Genomic DNA, 18,688 nt, shown 5'->3' on the forward strand with positions numbered 1-18,688 from the left:
TGAGAGAAGAGGGTCAGGGCACAGGGTACAGAGGGGTTCAAGCCCCTATATGTCTTAGCTGCTTTCAGTATCCACCTCCTCTGAGGGTGGGGTCCTCTTGGTAGCACCCTTTCCTTTTTGAGAACAATGACCTTCTCCATAATCTCGTGTGCTTTCTGCCTTTTAGGGACTCCACACAATTTCTGGCCCAGAAGAGTTTCCTCCTCTTGTTTCTGAGTTTGATTATAGATTTATTTCATTTTTATTTTTTAATTTTATTATTATTAATATTATTTTTGAGAGACAGAGAGCAGGGGAAAGGGGCAGAGGGAGAGAGAATCTTAAGCAGCCTCCATGCTCAGCATAGAGCCAGATGCAGGACTCAAACCCACCACCCTGGGATCACGACCTGAGCCAAAATCAAGAGTCGGACGCTCAACCGACTGAGCCACCCAGGTGCCCCAAATTTATTTCATTTTTAAATTGTATTTTTCAAATATAAAAGCTAAAGCAATCAAACTTTTGGAAGAGAACATAAACTATCTTTACCATCTTAGACTAAGTAAAGATTTCTTAAATAAGACACAAAAAGCATAAACTAAAAAAATTGATAAATTTTACTCCATCAAAATGAAAATCTTTTGTTCTTTGGAAGACATTCTCAAAAAAATGAAAAAACAAGCCACAGACAAGGAGAAGATATTTGCAAAACAAATACCCGATAAAGGACTTATGAGCAGAATATGTAAAGAACTCTTAAAATACAATAATTAGAATCAAAGAGCCCCCCTTTTTTTAAAAATGGGGAAAAGACATGAGCAGACCCTTCATCAGAGGAGTATGAATGGCAAAGGGACATGTGAAAAGATGTCCAACATCATTAGAATTAGGGAAACACAAGTTAGAACTACAGTGAGGTACCCCTACACATTGGCTGAAATGGCTAAAATTAAAAAGTGCTGGTGACAGTCTAGAGCAACTGGAATTCTCCTTCACTGCTGATAAGAATGCAAAATTGTACAGTCACTTTGAAAAACAGTTTGGCAATTTTTTTAGTTTTGTTTTTTTTTTTAACGTTTATTTATTTTTGAGAGACAGAGAGAGACAGAGCCTGAGCAGGGGAGGGGAAGAGAGGGAGAGGGAGGCACAGAATCCCAAGCAGGCTCCAGGCTCTGAGCTGTCAGCACAGAGCCCGATGCAGGGCTCGAACCCATGAGCCGTGAGATCATGACCTGAGCCGAAGTTGGATGCCCAATCAACTGAGCCACCCAGACACCCCAACAGTTTGGCGATTTTTAATATTCATACAACCAGCAGCCCTACCCTAGGGTGGTCTCCCAGGAGAAATCAAAATTTATGTTCGTGCAAGATCTGTGTGTGAATGTTTATAGCTGTCTTATAAGTAAGTGTCCAAGGCTGGAAGCAGGCAGTTGGCGAATAGATGGACAAGTTCCGACACGTTCGTGTGGTGGGCTACTTCTCAGAAATCAAAAAAGAGCTTCTGACTCACACAACACAGAGGAATCTCACACACATTAAGCCACAAACAGAAGGTTCACATTGTCTAATTCCCATCAAATGACATTTTGGAAAAGCCAAGCTGCAAGGACAAACATCAGATTTGTGGTTGCCAGTGGCTGAGGGTTGGAGGAAGGGGAGGACCGTAAAGAGCACCGCAGGACTTTGGCGGCGGGGGGGGGGGGGACATGAATGTTTTACATCTTGATTGTGGTGGTGATAACATACCTGCACGCACTTGTCAGAAGGTCGCAAACTATACGCTTTGAGAAGTGTCATTTTTCTATGCAAATGATGCCTCAATACATACTGACGTTTTAAAAAAGTTCGGTGTTTTTTTCTGTGATTGTTAGAACTTGAGCCAAAAGGGAGAGTGGTAGCTTGTGCTCAGTTGGTCGTCTTGAAATGACACTCAGCCCACGAGTTTTAAGCAGCACAAACATCAGCATCCACGTCAGAGCTACCTGGGTCAGTGCTGCTTTCTGTTGGTGGTTGTCTGGACCAGGGTGACCAGCCGTCCTGGTTTGCCCAGAACTGAAAAGGTGTTTCTTGGGACATGAGACTTGAGTGCTAACATTGAAAGGCCTGCCTGGGCAAAGGGGGAGGAGTTGGTCACCCAGCCAAGGCCTGTTTTTCATTCCTTTTTAAATCCACCTATGGTACCGGGCAGGGGAAGAGGCCCAAACTCGTTGACTGATGTGTTGTTGAAGAGGTGTTCAACAGGCTAGTGACCAGGTCCAGGTGCCGTACAAGCTGTGTGGCCCTCAAGGTCATCATGAGTCAGAACCGACCTTGGCAAACCCCAAATTCCTGCATCCTGCTAGAGAACCATTGCCCCCAACAGGCTCAGTCTGGGGGTCCCGTGTCAGCCCCAAGACATTTCCTCTGTTAGCATATAACCCAACCTCTTAGCAGTTCAGTTTCTCCATTTATTAACTCAAGCTGGAGTTAAGAGTTAAGTTTGCTGCATGTTTGTTAGTCTTTGCAAAAGCCGTGGGAGGAAGGTACTGTTACTCTTGTTTTACAGAAGTAGTTACAGAGGCTCCAGGAAGCTAAGTACCTTGCCCAGAGCCACATAGTTATACAAGGCAAGTTGGGATCTGAGCCCCTGCCCTGCTTGTTCTAAGCTCAGATACTGAGGCACTTTCCATAATACCAGGCTAACATTCCGAAGTGGACAGAAGGCACTCAAGCGTCAGTTTTCTGTCTCACCTTCCTCCAAAAGGGAAGGAAACTTTTCTCCCCACAGGTGACTCTATCAATCAATAATTATGGTTCACTGTATTTAGACTTTCCTGAGTGAGAACTAGGGAAAGAGGAACTTTCCTGGGGGCAGGAGAGAGGGGAAATGGTGGATGGTCTCCTGCTCCCGCCGGGGCAGGAGACAGAGGGTCCCGAAGAGGGGTTGCTCTTGGTCTGCGAGGGCTGATTCTCTAGTCTGGCCCGTGATCTTTCAGGAAGCTCTCTCCTCTCTGGTTCCCCTCTGCCACCAACAACCGTGCATTTGCAGGATGCCTCTGACCCGGGATTGGCCTGTGACCTGTGGTTAGTGACAAAGCAAACTTGGCTACACAGGCTCAGCCTGGCGCTCTCCCTAAGGCCCTGTGGCCTCATTAGGTGGTATGTGCCTGGCAGGCACTAGAGCAGGACATGGGAGGTCAGTAGCTGGCAAGAATCCTGCAACCCAGCACACGAGAAGGTAGGAAAGAATCCCAAACTCCTGAGTGCCTGGGGAGGGAACATTCTGCCTTGCTGGCTGTGATTTTCCTCCCCCCTTCCTTGGCAAAGTGAAGGAATTAGGTGCATCTCGGCAGCAAAGTCAAAATTAATTTTGCTTCCCTCTGCAATGAGAGTCCAGCTGAGCTGGACAGGGAGGGGCCCTAGAAAGGTATTTCCACCTTGGCCTGACATTAGGTTAGTAGAAACGGACTTTTTGTTCTTACTGGTAGGTTATTAAAACCCTCAAGGAATGTGCAGAAGGCAAATTTAGTTTGAGGAGCCCAGCAGGCCAGGGAAATGCTGAATAAATAGTGCAGCTGTTTGGGTGACTGCAGTGTTGGTGACAGGGAGCATTTGAGTGAGGGCTGCCCCAGGGCCACACCTCACGGCAAAGGGGGGGCGGGGGGGTGCTCCACCCTGAGAGGGTCTGCAGGCTGCTTCTGCTCAGCCCCAGTCCCTTCCCACAGTTCCTCCCCTACTCTCTAGGGGCCTGAGAAGCTCACTAGCCTCTTGTCCTTGGACTTGATCTCCACTGAAATCTCTCCGGGTTGAGTGCAGGAGGAAAAGGGAAGTTGATGCGGGGTGACAAGGGAGGTGGGAGAATGCCACATCCACTACGTTCTGATAATCTCTGGAGCAGTGAGCCTTTGTAGGCCCCTCCAGTGCAGGAGGGCCTGTTGCTTGTAAAGGGTTTTACTGAGCTGCTGACTCAGAGGTACAGGGTTGATTGCCCATAATCACAGCCCCGTGTGGTATTGCGTCTTGTCCAAATGCAGAGATCTCTTTAGCCCCACATTCCCCTTGCCCCTTCTAAGTTAGAGTAGCATCTTCTAAAATGCAAATCCCCCTATCTCCCTACGCTCAATTCCATAAAGGCAAGAATCACCTTTCTAGAGGAAGTGTTCTCCCTCTTGGAACCCAGGGGAGCTTTTCCAAGCACAACTATGATCATGTCAGCCCTCCCCCAGATCTTTAGCAAGACCTAAAAGCCCTGCTGATCTGGCTCCTGCCCACCTCTCAGCCTCACCTAACAGCCATGACCTCCACACCTACTCATTCAATTAATGCAACAAATAGTATTGAATGCCTACTGTGTGCTAGGCATGGATATATGCATTGAGGATACTCACGTGACCCAAATAAAGTCTCTGCTTTTGTGGCATTTATATTCTAGAGTCAGGAAAAATTTAGAGCAAGTTGGCTGGCAATAAAGCATTAAGGAGAAAAACAGAACAGGGAGGGGAAAAGGGGGTCCTACTTCAAAAGGATGATCAAGGAGGGGTGCCTGGGTGGCTCAGTTGGTTAAGCGTTGGACTTTGGCTCAGGTCATGATCTCACTGTTCATGAGTTCAAGCCCCACGTCAGGCTCTGTGCTGACAGCTCAGAGCCTGGAGCTTGCTTCAGATTCTGGGTCCCCCTCCCCCATCCCTCCCCTGTTTGTGCTATCTCTCTCTCTCAAAAATAAATAAACATTTCAACAATAGCCAAACTATGGAAAGAGCTTAAATGTCCATCAACCGATGAATGGATAAAGAAATTGTGGTTTATATACACAATGGAATACTACTTGGCAATGAGAAAGAATGAAATATGGCCTTTTGTAGCAACGTGGATGGAACTGGAGAGTGTTATGCTAAGTGAAATAAGTCACACAGAGAAAGACAGATACCATATGTTTTCATTCTTATGTGGATCCTGAGAAACTTAATAGAAGACCATGGGGGAAGGGAAGGAAAAAAAAAGAGAGGGAGGGAGCCAAACCACAAGAGACTGTTAAAAACTGAGAATAAACTGAGGGTTGATGGGGGTGGGAGGGAGGGGAGGGTGGGTGATGGGCATTGAGGAGGGCACCTGTTGGGATGAGCACTGGGTGTTGTATGGAAACCAATTTGACAATAAATTTCATATAAATAAATAAACACTAAAAAAAAAAAAAAGAGAGAGAAGAAAGGCCTTGAAGGAAGGATGGCCAGGATTTTAAAAGGATGGTCAAGGAAAGTCTCACTTACAATGTGTCATTGTAACAAAGGCCTAAAAAGAAGGCAAGCCAGACATATGAGGCAAGCACATGCCAGGCAGAGACCAGCACATACAAAGGCCCGGAGGTGGGAGCATGCTTTCCATGCTCAAGAACAAGGAGGACAGTGTGGCTGCAACAGAAGGGGATAGAAGACGGGATCAAAGAAGAACCCAGGCATTTGCACTTTGGTTCTTATTCTGAGTGAGATGGCAGGTTTTGAGCTGAGAAATGGCATGACTTTGACTTAGGTTTTAAATGGATCCCCGCCTGCTTTTTTGACAATAAAATGAAGGAGGGAAGGGACAGGATTGGGGAGACCAGTTAGGAAGCTCTTGTCAGAATCCAGGAGAGGGATGAGGGAGGCTTGAACACAGTCCCTGTGGTGGAGGTGCTGAGTGGTGGCCAGAATCTAGATGCTTGGCAGGGCTTTCAGGACTGGGTGTGACGGGAACTGAGGAGTCAGAGATGACTCCAAGCTTTTGGCCCGAACAACTGGAAAGATGGATTGACCACGTACAGAGATGAGAAGACTATAGGAGAGCAGGCTTTGCAGGTAAGAGCAGGAGTTTGGTGTTGAACATGTTAAATTTGAGATAAATATTAAACCTCCCAGAGAAGGTATCAAATAGGCATTTGGATGTTCAAGTACAGAATTCAGGAAACAGATCTAGCTGGAAATGTGTATTTAAGAGTCATCAGCTATAGGACGTGTTTAAAACCATGAGCATGGCTGAGAATTGTCCTTATTTAAATTCGGGACCACCCACCTCAATGGGCTCTTAAAGAGACCAAGGAGTCCAAGGACAGAGGCCTGGGGCACTTCAATGATTTGGGGTCAGGAAGATGAAAAAGAGTCAGCAAAGGACACAGAGAAAGAGCAGCCAGTGAGGTAGGAGGAAAAACCAGGAGAGGGTGGGGTCCTGGACGCCAGGGGAAGAAAATGTTCCAAGGAACATGTGACCAGCTCAGTTAAAAAGTCCGGAGGGGCCAAGTGAGATGGGAATTGGGTATGTTCAATTCATACCCAGTTCAAGTTCAATGAGAATCAATGTGTTGGCCAGTAATTGGTCACCTTGAGGTGATGTGTTCTGTGGAGAAGTAAGAGGAAAAGACTGATGGAAGTGGGGTCAAGAGAGAATGGAGGATAGGAATTGAAGACAGTGAGTACAGGTACTCTTTTGAAGAGTTTTGCTGTAAAGAAGTATAGAAATGGGGTCAGTAGCTGGTATGGGACATGGAATTAGGAGAGGACTATTTTGTTTTTAAGGTTTTATTTATTTATTTATTTATTTATTTATTTATTTATTTTGAGAGAGAAGAAAGAGAGAGAGACAAAGCCAGGGAGGGGCAGAGAGAGGGAGAAAATCTCAAGCAGGCTTGGTGCTGTCATCACAGAGCCCGACGTGAGGCTCAAACTTGCTAACCGTGAGATCATGACCTGAGCTGGAATCAACCAACTGAGCCACCCAGGCACCCCGAAGACTATTTTTGAAAGATAAGGGAAATAGCATTATGTCCGTAGGCTAATGGGAGTGACATGATAGAGGGTGAAAATGTGATGATGAAGGAGAGAGACACTGTTGGAATAAGGTCCTTGGGTAGAGGACAGGATGGGCTCTAGTTTCTAAGGAGAGGGTCTGGCTTCAGCAAGGAGCACTAACAGTGTCCAGAGTAACAGGAGGAAAGTGTAATATCTGGATACAGACTTAAGTTGGCAGATGTGGTAGGAGCATATGAAAGTTCTCTGGCAAGTCTTCTTAGAGAGTGGGAGGGCGAATGAACAAGAGAAATTAGATAGGATTCCTGGGGAGCCCTAGGGGTCCACCTGACCTCAGTTGGCTGTGAATTTACAGTAAGGTCAGTTACCATCGTTGATGTTTTCTAGACACATTTAGCTGTTGTGGTACAGGTGTTAAGTAGGTGGAGAGCTAGATTTAGCCAAAGCTGGCATTTTTCTAGAAGAATACAGTGAAGGAAGAGGGGGCAGGGCGTTGAGGGTATTAAAATGAGTGCCTATAGTGATTGACTAGATCATCTAATCGGGGTGAGAGGGGCACTGGGGAGATGGAGGGAAAAGGAAGGATGGGTAAGTCTCAGGAGATAGAAGAATTATTGGAATTCAGGTACCAGAGGGAGTGAATTGGGAAGACAGGAGACACGACATTGAGATTATGGGGGCATGATCACAGGGGTGAGCAGCTGAAGTGAAATGGAAGACAAGATGACCAGAAGTGATGAAGGAGATGAAGGAGAGGTCAGTCGTGCCTTGTGTGCTGGATCGCCCATTGACCTCAGTCCCCCTTCCCCTCTGTGCTCTCCCCAGTGCTGTCGGAGCCAGAAGCCCAGAAACCACATTTCCCAGAATCCTCAGCCAATAAGCTTCTAGGCTTGTTTCCACAAATGAGAGGCACTTATGATAGACTTGGAAGTAGAAGAGAAGCAGAAATATTATTGTGTCTCTAGCAGGGCAGTGGTGGACAATTACATGAGCTTTGGGTTCATAGAAGATTTGTAGCCGCCTGTAGGTGCTTTCTGTCACATCACCTGCCTTCCTAATAGAGTCAGATCACTGTGGAAGGTTTCCTGTGTTTCTTGAAACTTCCTGAATCTTGAAACCTGGTATTAAATTTGAATTCTATGGCAGCTTCTCTGACTTGTCTTTCAGCCCTAGCGTTTTGTTGTTTTTAAACATTTAACTTCCTGTATTAAATAGTTCGTGCTGGAAATACCTAGAGGGGTTTCTGCTTGCTTGCTTTCTTTATTGTTTTTTAATATACCAGATTCCTCCCACCAGAGAGCTTTTGTACCTGCTGTCTTCCCCAAACCCCTATTCAAAATGCTCTGCTCCAGTGCCCCTCTCTTTACCTACTTACCTTCAGCTCTGGGCTCAGTTGATCCTTCCTAATGGACATTGTTCCAATTACCTATTGCTGCATCATGAACCACCCCAAAATATATAAACAACAATCGTTTTACTATGGTCAGGAATTTGGAAAGGGCACAGTGAGGATGAATTTTCTCTTGTCCACATGTCTGAGGCCTCAGGGTGGAAGACATGAACAGGTGGCTGGTTGAGGGCTGGAATCATCTGGAAACATCTTAACTCACATGTTGGAAACATCTTAACTCACATGTTTGGTGCCCGGACCGGGATGGCTCAAAGGCTGGGCTCAGTTGGGACTACCAACTAGAGCCCCCATAAATGGCCTCTTCATGTGGCTTGGAAGTATGTGGGTTGGACATCCTTACAGTATGGTGGCCCCAGGGCAATTGGACTTCTTACATGGTAGTTTGGGACTCTGGAAGACAGAGTTCCAGTGAACAGAGCGGAAGGGCTTTTATGTTCTAGCCTCTGACATATTGGTACTTCCACTGGACTCTGTTGGCTGAAGCAAGCACGAGTCACCCGAATTCAAGGGGAGGGACATAGACTCTTCTCCATGGGAGGAATGTCAAAACCTGATATGTTTCTGTCAGTATTCTTCCCTTAGTTTGTATGTATTCATTATGATGAGCACATAAGTCAGGCGACCAAAGCTGGCTGTGTGTAAGAGACTTTAAGGGCTAGTGAGCCAGAGAACGTTCACGCTCTCGAAAGTAACCAGCCACCTCTTGGCACTGGCTACTTGTTGCCCCAAGGGAAGGCATACCCAGTGCTGCTAGAGTCCCAATTTTTCAAGAGGATCCAGAACTCAGGGTGTTTATGTAAAAGTTTCCAATTTTAAAAAGGCTGTGCAGGCCAACTGCCTGGAACGTAGTAGGCTCAGTAAAGAGAAGAAATAGAAAAGTATCTCACACGCCCACCACCATGCCCACTGCCATTCCTATCCTGAGTTTCTGCTGATAAAGAGAAAAAATAAAAATACCTCATAATGTGGAGTGTGGGTGGGACGTTCCCACCCCTTGGTCAGGGTGCTGTAGGAGATGATGGAGTGAGACAAGGAAACCAGGCTCCTACGTGGGCCTGACACGTGGTACGATCCACACAGCAGCTCAAGGGGCAGGTAGGTCACCGTGCTCTTCCTTTGCTTCGTTTTTCTTCTAAATGCTGAAAATGATCTGAGGTACGTAACTAATTGTCTGGCTCCTCTCACACAACAGGTTAAATCTCCTTTGTTTTGTTCACTCTGTGTCCAGGGCTTGGAGAAGGTCCTGCCATAGAAGGTGCTCAGTGGATTCCTCCTGGAGGAATGTCATGCGGGTGTTACAGGTGAGGCTCAGGGGGCCAAACACCTGGGGACAGGTCCCAAGGTAAGTGAGGAAGCTGGGATTAAGAAATACACGTACACACACACACACGCACACACAATTTGGTGCAAACTAAGACTACCATTGATGCCTCAATATGGAAGCTGTTCCTGATACTCTAGAGCCATGTGTTTGAAAACGTTTGAGCAATTTAAAAATGCATTTGTTAAAATCAGTTTCCCTACAGGATATTACAGGAAAGAAGGGGATTAAGAGATTTTGGTAATCCTTGGGAAACATTGCAAGCTTCATGATTCTCATCTATTTCAGGCAAAACTGTGAATATTTAAAAAAATTTTTTTTAACGTTTATTCATCTTTGAGAGACAGAGAGAGACAGAGCATGAGCAGGGAAGGGGCAGAGAGAGGGAGACACAGAATCCGAAGCAAGCTCCAGGCTCTGAGCTGTCAGCACAGAGCCCCAAGCAGGGCTCAAACTCACAAACTGCAAGATCATGACCTGAGCCCAAGTTAGATGCTCAACCGACTGAACCACCCAGGTGCCCCCCAAACTGTGAATATTTAAATATGTGATGTAAATGCAGAGCCTGGGAATGGAGAGAGGCAGGAGCAGGGTTTTGGAAACCAAGCAGGGGTGCAGAAGGGCAGCTTGGCTTCCCTAAATTTGCCTAGAGGTTCATAGCAGCAGCAGCAGCAGCAGCAGCAACTACTCTGTTTTCCATTCTTTTGTTCATTTTAAAGACATTTGTGGGGTGCCTGGGTGGCTCAGTCAGTTAAGCATCTGACTTCGGCTCAGGTTATGATCTCATAGCTAGTGAGTGTGAGCCCCACATCAGGCTCTGTGCTGACAGCTCAGAGCCTGGAGCCTCCTTCAGAATCTGTGTCTCCCTCTCTCTCTCTCTGCCCCTCCCCTGCTCATGCTCTGTCTGTCCGTCTGTCTCTCTCTCTCTCAAAAATATATAAAAAGAAAGAAAGAAAGAAAGAAAGAAAGAAAGAAAGAAAGAAAGAAAGAAAGAAGAAAGAAGGAAGGAAGGAAGAAAGAAAAAGAAAGAAAGAAAAAGAAGAGGGTCTCTTTTTCTTTGTTCCTTCCTTCCTTCCTTTCTTTCTTTTCAGGGGGAGCTCACCTGGCTCAGCCAGCCGGGAAGGCAGAAGTTTTGCAGTGTAACAGAGGTGCGGGGTGTGGTGCCAGCCAGCACAGATACAGCACAATGTCACCTCTGGAGAAGATGGCCTCAATAAGCAGCTGGTCGCCGGTGACCCGCCGTCCTCCCACACTGCCCACTGATGTCAGAGACGCTGAGGACGCAGTGGTGGTAGCCTGTTTTGACATCACTGCCAACAGCATGCTCACAAGAGACCTGGAGAGAGAAAGTGAGCCCTACGCAGAGAAGAGAATATCCTTCCAGCCTTTTTTCTGCGGAACTGGGCTTTGAGCCAGACTTGCCTGACCCCAAACCCTTTCGCCCTCCGCGAGTTTTGCAGATGAGCCTCAAGTCTTTTTGCAACACCAGTGGATATTTTTCCCCGATAAACGTTGCTCCTTTCGCAGACAGCAATAAGTTAGGACAGTTTCTGGGGCGCCCCCCACCCCCACCCTGACGCAAGTCACACGCACCGTGTCTTCTATCTGCTTGCAATCCAAGGCAGAATTCCAGTAGCAATTCCCGGCAGCAACACTTCATCTCAACGCCCGTCCATTAAGAAGGACGCTGTCCCCTCCCCCCACCCACCACGCACTGGACGGCCGCCTGCACCTTTAACAGTGCTTGGCACACGGTGGGCCCTCAAGAAGTGGGAGTTCACGGAGCAGTAACCATGATTCAGCACCCACTGGGCCGCAGGTGCAGTACTAGATTCTCTGTGAATAGATTCTCTGACAGCAACCCTCAAAGGCAGCCACAGGTCCTACTTTACAGATGAGGAAATTAAGGTTTGGGGAGCACAGTAGACTTGTCCACACTCACAAAGCTGGTTAGCAGTGGCGCTTGCATTTGAATGGAAGTAGCCTGCCTCCATAGCAGCTCCTGTGGTATAAACCACCCTGGGGGTGTACGTGTGGGGGGCGGCAGTATTCAAGTTGCTTGTACCCAGTGCTGAGGGCGTCCAGATCCATGCAAGCATCTTGTGGTCCATGTGGGAGTGGAACTGGGAGGCAGCTTCCCCGGCAGGGAGGGGTTTGGAGAAGCTGTGAGGAGGAGTGAATGAGAGAAAACAGGTCAGGGCGGTAGGTGGGGCACATTGCAGGCTAGGTGACACGGGCTCAGCTGGGCCCCTTGGGTTTGGAATGGGAGGGCGATGAGGGAGGCGCCATATGCACAGGTCACGGCTGGGCTCAGCCCAACCCAAGCAGTTGTTGTTGTTGTTGTTTTTTGATGGACCAGCCAAACTTGTCCTAGCAGCTTCCTGGCTTTCTAAGGCCTCCCCTGCCTTGTTCCTAAGTTACGGGGCTAAGAAAATAGAACATGTCCACCTGGCCAGTTTCTTAGCTGGAGCCTCAAGAAGTTCTAGCACACAGACAAGCAAAAGAGGAGAAAGGGATAAGCTGTTCATTAAGTCATGGAATATTTATTGAGTGCCTACTATGTGCCAGGCGCCACTATTGGTACTTGAGATATAGCAGCAAACCAAAAAGATTGACGCCTCTGCCCTCGGGTTGCTTCTCGTGGGGAATGGGGAGACAGTCCATAATCACCGTAAGAGATAAGTAAATTAGATCTTAAAGACAGTGAAATAACGATTAAGTGAAGCAGAAAAAGGGGGACCAGTAGTGTGTGTGACTGGGGCTGAGGTTGATTCTGGCTGCAATCCTAACACGGTGGTCAGGGCAAGTGAAGGAGTTATCCATGTAGTTCCAGAGGAAGAGTATCCCAGGCAGAGGGAACAGCCAGGTCAAAGTGCAGAGGCAGGAAAGTGCAGGCTGTTGTGTTTGAGAGCAAGAGCTAGAGAGAAAGGGGTGGGGCAGGGAGGCAGGAAGAGATGGGGATTGGCAGGGTCCAGAGCAGAGAATGGAGGCTAGCTCTGAGCACAGACGTGATGCGATCTGACTTCTATGTGTAAAGGACACTCCCACTGCTGGGCAGGTAGAAGGTGGAAACAGAGACCAACTAGGGCCTGGTGGGACCCGAAGGTCACAGGGGAGGGCAACTTGGAGCAAGGGAGATACCGTGGTGGTGGGGAAGAGGTTGATTTCGGGTATAGATGAGGGAAGAGCCAGTGGGATCGCCTGCAGATTGGATTTGGGGACGGAAAGAAAGAGAGGAAGCAAAGAAAGCCTCCGGGTATTTGACAAGAGAAGTTGCAGTTTCCAGGGGCTGAAACCGGGAAGGACAGAACGGAGCAGTTTCTTTTTCTTTCTTTCTTTCTTTCTTTCTTTCTTTCTTTCTTTCTTTCTTTCCTTTCTTCTTCTTTCTTCTTTTTTTTAATGTTTATTTATTTTTGAGAGAGAGAGAAAGCACAGGTGGGAGAGGGGCAGAGATAGAGGGAGACACAGAATCCCAAGCAGGCTCTGGGCTCTCAGCTGTCAGCATAGAGCTCCATGCGGGGCTCAAGCCATGAGATTGTGACCTGAGCCAAAGTCTGATGCTTAACGGACTGAGCCACCCATGTGCCCCATGGTGCAGGTTCCAGAGAGGCCTGGGGAGAACTGGAGTAGCCTCAGATCTACTTCATCTGAGATGTCTGTCACTCCAGCTGGGCATGTCGGGTAGGCAGGTAGACAAGAGAAAGGTCTGGACTAGAACTGTTTGAGGTGTCGTCCTTTAGACAGTGGCCATGAGCCTGAATGAGGTCATGAAGAGTGTAAGTGCGGACAGAGAAAAGGAAAAGGGCTGGGCCTTGGGGACTCTGAGAAGCCCAGGAGAAGAGAAGGAGCAACCAGGAAGGCAAGAGGAGAGCCAGGAAGGCTGGTGTCCTTGAGGCCAGGTGAAGAGAGAGCTTTCGGGAGGAGGGAAGGTCCAGTTGTACGGGGTGGCACTGAATCCAGTCTTGCTGTCTTTGCAGGGCCCTGAGCTCCCATTCCCCTCCCCTATTCAATGGGAGCTACAATGTCCACTAGTGAGGGGTGCAGTGAAGATGAAATGAAATCGTGTCCTGGAAGCAAAGGGCATTTTGAAAGCTTTTATCAAATGGGAGTTTCTTTCTGGAGGAGAATTCAACCATACGATGATGATTAAGAGAAATAAACTCATAATGACCATAATGCTGCTGCTGCTTATTTGTGTCTCAGAAAAAAATGTCTAAGGCATTGCCCTTGTCATCGGGCAGCAGAGCGGCAGTCGGGAGGACCCCCGCGGAACAACGGGCAACCAATAGCGCCTGCTGGGCACAGGCTGGAATTAAGAGACCGAAAGGCCAAGGGAGGGTTTCCCACGGTCTTGGACTTCACAGAGGGTGGGCCCTGGGATGTGGAGATTTGGGTGGGCGGAAGGGAAAAGATGTCCACCTGAAGGGAAGGGTGTCCCGGAGGTACAGAGCAGGAACTGATGGGGGCCCTCAGCACAGCACTGCACCCAGCTCCCCTCGGGCACGCAGCCACTGGGAATGGCATAAGCAACCCCAGTCCTGATGTTGTAAGACCTGCCTCAGTGTCTTTGTGCCTGTCACCAGTTCTCAAAACCCCACAGTAGGAGCAGTGAGGCCAGGTGCCTGGGAGGTCCCACTGCTCTGGTGGCCAGTGGCACATCCTGGCATGGGAAGACCAGGGGCACCCTGCAGACACTTCAGGCACAGACATTATCACAGGTGCCAGTTTCTTGGTCCTCTGTCCTCTCCACTGGGCTTGGAAACCTTTCAGCTCCTCCCCTGCTAAGGCCTCCCTCAGGCTCAGACAAGGAGCTATTTTTGCTATCCACCCCTCCCCCACCTGCCCCTCGGGTCCCCTGAGGCCTGATCAGAGCTCTCAGAAGGGGATTCCTGGAAGGCCCTGCACTTCAGGGGACCGGGAGGGGCCACCGGCTATCCGTTTAGGAGAGGACGGTGTGGAAGCAAGTGACTCAGAGGAGCCAACAAGATGGAGAGGGAGAAAGAGGAAGAAACAGGTGCAGGGGAGAGAAGGAGGGGGGGTGGGGAGCAAAATGGGACCCGCAGGGGCCTGGGCAGGGATGAGGAGAAAGCGGAAGAGGGCTGGAGAGGAGAGACAAGGAGGGAGGCAGAGTGCAGGCCCCCAGCAGCACCCAGGCTGAGCCCGGGACTGAGAGATCACTGCATGTGTGGGTGGCTGAGGCCAGACGGCAAGCCGCCCAGATGCCCAGAACAGAGGGTGTCCTCAGCCCTGCCCCTGAGCACGAGGCCCTCTGATGCCCTCCCCTGGGCCCCCGGGCTCACAAGTCCAGCAAAGTATCAGGAGATGGCAGGGGTCATGCAGAGGCTTTCTGTCCCTCCCCAGCCTGCCCTTCGCGGGGCTGGGCCTCCCTAGCTCTGGATCTTTAGGGGTATTGATGGGGTGCAACAAGCAAGAAGTTCTGGGCCGAGAGAGAGGGAGCAGAAGGGATGCAGAGGTCTAGAAGAAGGGGATGTAGAGGGATTCTGAAAAAGTGCTAATTTTGAAAAAAAATGAAAATAGAGATTTTTAAAACATCGCGTCCCCTGCTAACTGGGGCTCCTAAGTACTAAACGAGGTTTACTACAGCAGCGTGTGTTTTGTGGGTTGGTCACATTGTAGCTTATCTGTGGAGCTGCTGACAGTAGAGGCGATCAGGAGGGGTGAGGCGGTGAGTGTATGAGAGTGTGCAGGAGGGTGTGTATGTGATGGTGAGTGTGTGGGGGTGAGGGTGAGTGTGCGTGCCTGTGACTCCTCGGACTAGCCGTAGCAGGGTCCCTCACGGGCCTGAGACAGGGTTAGACGTGTCTGGCTGGGGGGCTGTCCTACAGAAGTCTTGTTCCCCAGTCCCTGCAGCCGCTGAGGAGGACTCGCCCCGGGAAGGAGGTGGGTAACCGCACTCCCGACGTTAGGGGGAGAAGTGACCCTCAGCCCATCAGGGGAGGGGACAGACAGCCCAGCCTGATACTCTCCAAGCACTAGAAAGAGGACTGCAAATAAAACGGAAAGATGTTCCCTCAAAGACTCTGACCCCATCCACCGTCGCCCCAGTCCAGGGCCCCTGACACCCCCGCTCCAAGCCGTTGGCAGCAGTGGCTGGTGGCGCCCAGTGGGGAGCACTGGGGAGGCGAAAACCCTGGTGGAAGCATCTAGGGGTGGGGACAGGCAATGGGGGTGTGAAGAGTTGGAGAGGTTTGAGGCCTTGTGAAAAGGAGGCACAGCAAAAATAGAAGCCAGGGACGGTTTATCGTGGTCCGTGTGCACGTAGCACGGAGACACTGGGGGAAAGTCAGGGACACACAAACGGGAACAATTAAACGCTATCCATTGTTTTCACTAGACTAACATTTACTGAACACATATTTGTCTGTGCCAGGCGCCGGGACCACTAAAATGAACGAAACACAGGCCTGCCCAGTCCTTCGGAATTCACCACGCAGTGAGTAAGATGAGCGTAAAAATGTCGTCGTGTATCATTCTTAAGTAGTGATGATGATGATAAAAGCAGTAGCGTGCTGAGCACTAGCACGTCCCGGGCACTGATGCAAGCATTCTACACATACTCGGTGTTAGGACTGAGGTACGAACGAGATACAGATACGGGAGGCGTCCAGAGCAGAGGCCTTTCTGCAGCCTGGGGCCCAGGGGTAGAAGTTCATTGTCCTCACTCTTCACCTCAGTCCTGAGGAGAAGCTCCTCCAGGGGAGAGAACAGCATTTTCCGCAGGGTTCTAGAATGGGTCAAGGAGGGCATCTGAATTCCCAGCAGCCCTCACCCCCACCTCCGCCCAGACCCGCTGCTCTCCCCGCTGGCCAGTCTCTGACCTTCCTCCTGTGGGGCTGGCCGGGTCAGACTTGTCTAGACCAGAACACCCATTACCCAATCTCTCCAACCCATCTCTTCAACTGACGCCCTCGGGGCCTTGTGGGGAGAGCAAACCTTGGGAGGACTGGGGAGGCCGCAGAGATAGTGGCAGATAGAGGCTTGAGGGTAAGGATGGAGGGGCTGCGGGGCTGGTGTCCAAGGCTGGGGGGGCTGGACAGAGGATGAGCCAGCCAGCTCCCTGGTGCCCCACTCAAGAGCAGTCCCTTTGGGGAAGGCAGGGCTGGTAGCTCAGAGGTGGGTGGGGACAGCAGAGAGAAGTGGGAGGTGCTGGTATTTGCAGGGCTCAGCGTAGGAGAACAAATGTGTTCCCAGACGGTGGCCCACCCACCTTTTCTTCCCATTTCTGGTTCCATCCTGTATCTTGGGGGGCCACCAGTATCACCAGTGCCTATGTAGACAGCCCCACCCGCACACTGACACATCGCCAAACAGCAATGGGCGTCCTTGGGCCCAGGGAAAGGTTGTCAAGTTTGGGACATACTTGCATTAAAACAGTATTCCTTGTGTGTCTGAAATTCAAATGTAACTAGGCTCCCTGTATTTTATCGGGCAGTCCTAATCAGGGGTGTCCCCACCAGCCATGAGGTCGGCCCTCAGGAGGCCCAGGGTGGAAATCCTCACAAGCCCTGCAAGCTGGCTCAGGGCCCATTGGGCAGTGACTTTCGGGGTCCTCGTGCTAGAGTGTGGCTGGGGAACACAGGACTTCTTGGCCCTGTAGTCTTTTTTGGCCATTGAAGAGTCATGTCCGGGCCTCCTAAAGCTCAGGAGCTAGAACAGGGGCCCCTCTGCCTGCTTACTGGCTGTATGGGATGAGCCTCAACCCACCTTCAAGTGAGAGCTCACTTCAAGCAAGGGGCGTGCCAGGACCTTTACTGGCCTCCTCGGTTGGTGCCTTTACGTCTAGATCCTCTAGATATTCCAAGTCCCCGGGAGGCAGTGACTTCCAACGTTGGGAGACCTACGTGATAGATCCGCTGAAAGCCTGGGTAAAACACAGGTCACCCAGTTATATTTGAATTTCACACGAACAATGTAATAATTTACTACAAGTATGTCCCGTTCAATATTTGGGACAGACTTATACTAAAAAAACGATTTCTTGATTATCTGAAACTCAAATTTAATCCGGTGTTCGGGTTTTGATTTCATCTTTCTTTCTGGTAAATCTGAGAGCTGGGACATTGGAGTGCCACAGCTAGGATCTGGCCCTAGCTTCTCTGCCTCTTGCCCGGTGAACCTCCCCAAGGGTCACTTTTCCTGTCCACCCCCCAGGGCTGATGGAAAGATAAAATGAATAAGTGCCTGGCATAAGTGACAGTTGTTATTGTTGTCCCTGGCCAAGGTCCCACCGCTAGAAGGCTGCGGGGCTGGTAGCTGCCCTCCGGCCTCCAGGCTCAGGTTCTCAGTCTTCTTGAGAACACTCCGCAGCCCGCTGCACGCTCCTCGGACCTGAGACCACCCTGCCTGCAAGGACCCAGGCAAGGGCGCCAAGAGAGGCTCGAGAAGGAAGCATGCTCTGGTTGGGAGATCTCAAATTCCCTGATGACTGGAGAGGAGTCGTTGGGGACAAAAGGGAAAGGGAGGAGCTGACATTTATTCTGGGCTCAGTGTATGTCTGGCGTTTTGTAGTTTCTAATTTAATCCTCACATTCCTGGTCATTTCTCTTTTGCAACTAAAGATGTATTCATAGGACCAGAGGAGACGGCCCCTGATGCTACTCTGCTTGTACCCTGGTTCTTCCGGTGGATGTCCCCTTCCCAGTGAGCCCTTCCCTGACCACCATGCTTAAAATGGAAACCCTCCCCCATGGCTTGGAACTCTATTCCCCTTCTCTCCTTCCTTCTTTTCCAAAGCACCCTCATCAAATACAGTAAAATATTGGTTTGCAAGCATAAGTCGCTCCAGAAACATGCTTGTAATCCAAAGCACTTATATATCAAAGGAAATTTCAAGAATCATTGTTGTGATCTCATAACTACTCATATGGCAAGACATCGCTTGTTTATCAAGTTAAAATTTATTAGAAATGTGTGTTTGTCTTGCAGAACACTCGCAGACCAAGTTACTCAAGAGCCAAGGTTTTACTGTGTATTAAATAGGTCTCCCTCCCCTTCCAGAATGTAAGCTCCACGAGAGCAGATTTTTCCGGTCTGTTCTGTTTACTGACATGTTCCCTGTGCCTGAAACAGAGCCTTGTACATATTGGTTGAATGAATTCAAGATAATAAGAATAACAGCTAACATTTATTTTGTGCCTACTTTGCCCCTGGAACTGTTCTAAGTACTTTGCGTAAGTTCATTTACAAAAGTTCATTTACGTA

General features: G+C 49.3%; 1 long non-coding RNA gene across 4 annotated transcripts in view; it reads left to right on the forward strand.

Moving 5' to 3' along the window:
• The window catches only part of LOC122211808, a 29,199-nt gene extending 10,783 nt beyond the window's left edge, over positions 1 to 18,416 (forward strand). The window contains exons 2-5 of one of the 4 annotated variants that reach the window (XR_006198851.1): positions 9,374 to 9,446; positions 10,558 to 11,285; positions 15,858 to 15,920; positions 18,046 to 18,416. This is a non-coding gene — a long non-coding RNA (uncharacterized LOC122211808). Of the gene's footprint in view, positions 1 to 9,373; positions 9,488 to 10,557; positions 11,286 to 13,443; positions 14,473 to 15,857; positions 17,062 to 18,045 lie in introns of those variants that run through there. The other 3 variants (XR_006198849.1, XR_006198850.1, XR_006198848.1) reach the window with 3 other exon arrangements.
• The last annotated feature ends 272 nt before the right edge of the window (positions 18,417 to 18,688 follow it).

Source organism: Panthera leo, chromosome F3 (genome assembly GCF_018350215.1).
Source record: "Panthera leo isolate Ple1 chromosome F3, P.leo_Ple1_pat1.1, whole genome shotgun sequence".
Lineage (NCBI taxonomy): Eukaryota > Metazoa > Chordata > Mammalia > Carnivora > Felidae > Panthera > Panthera leo.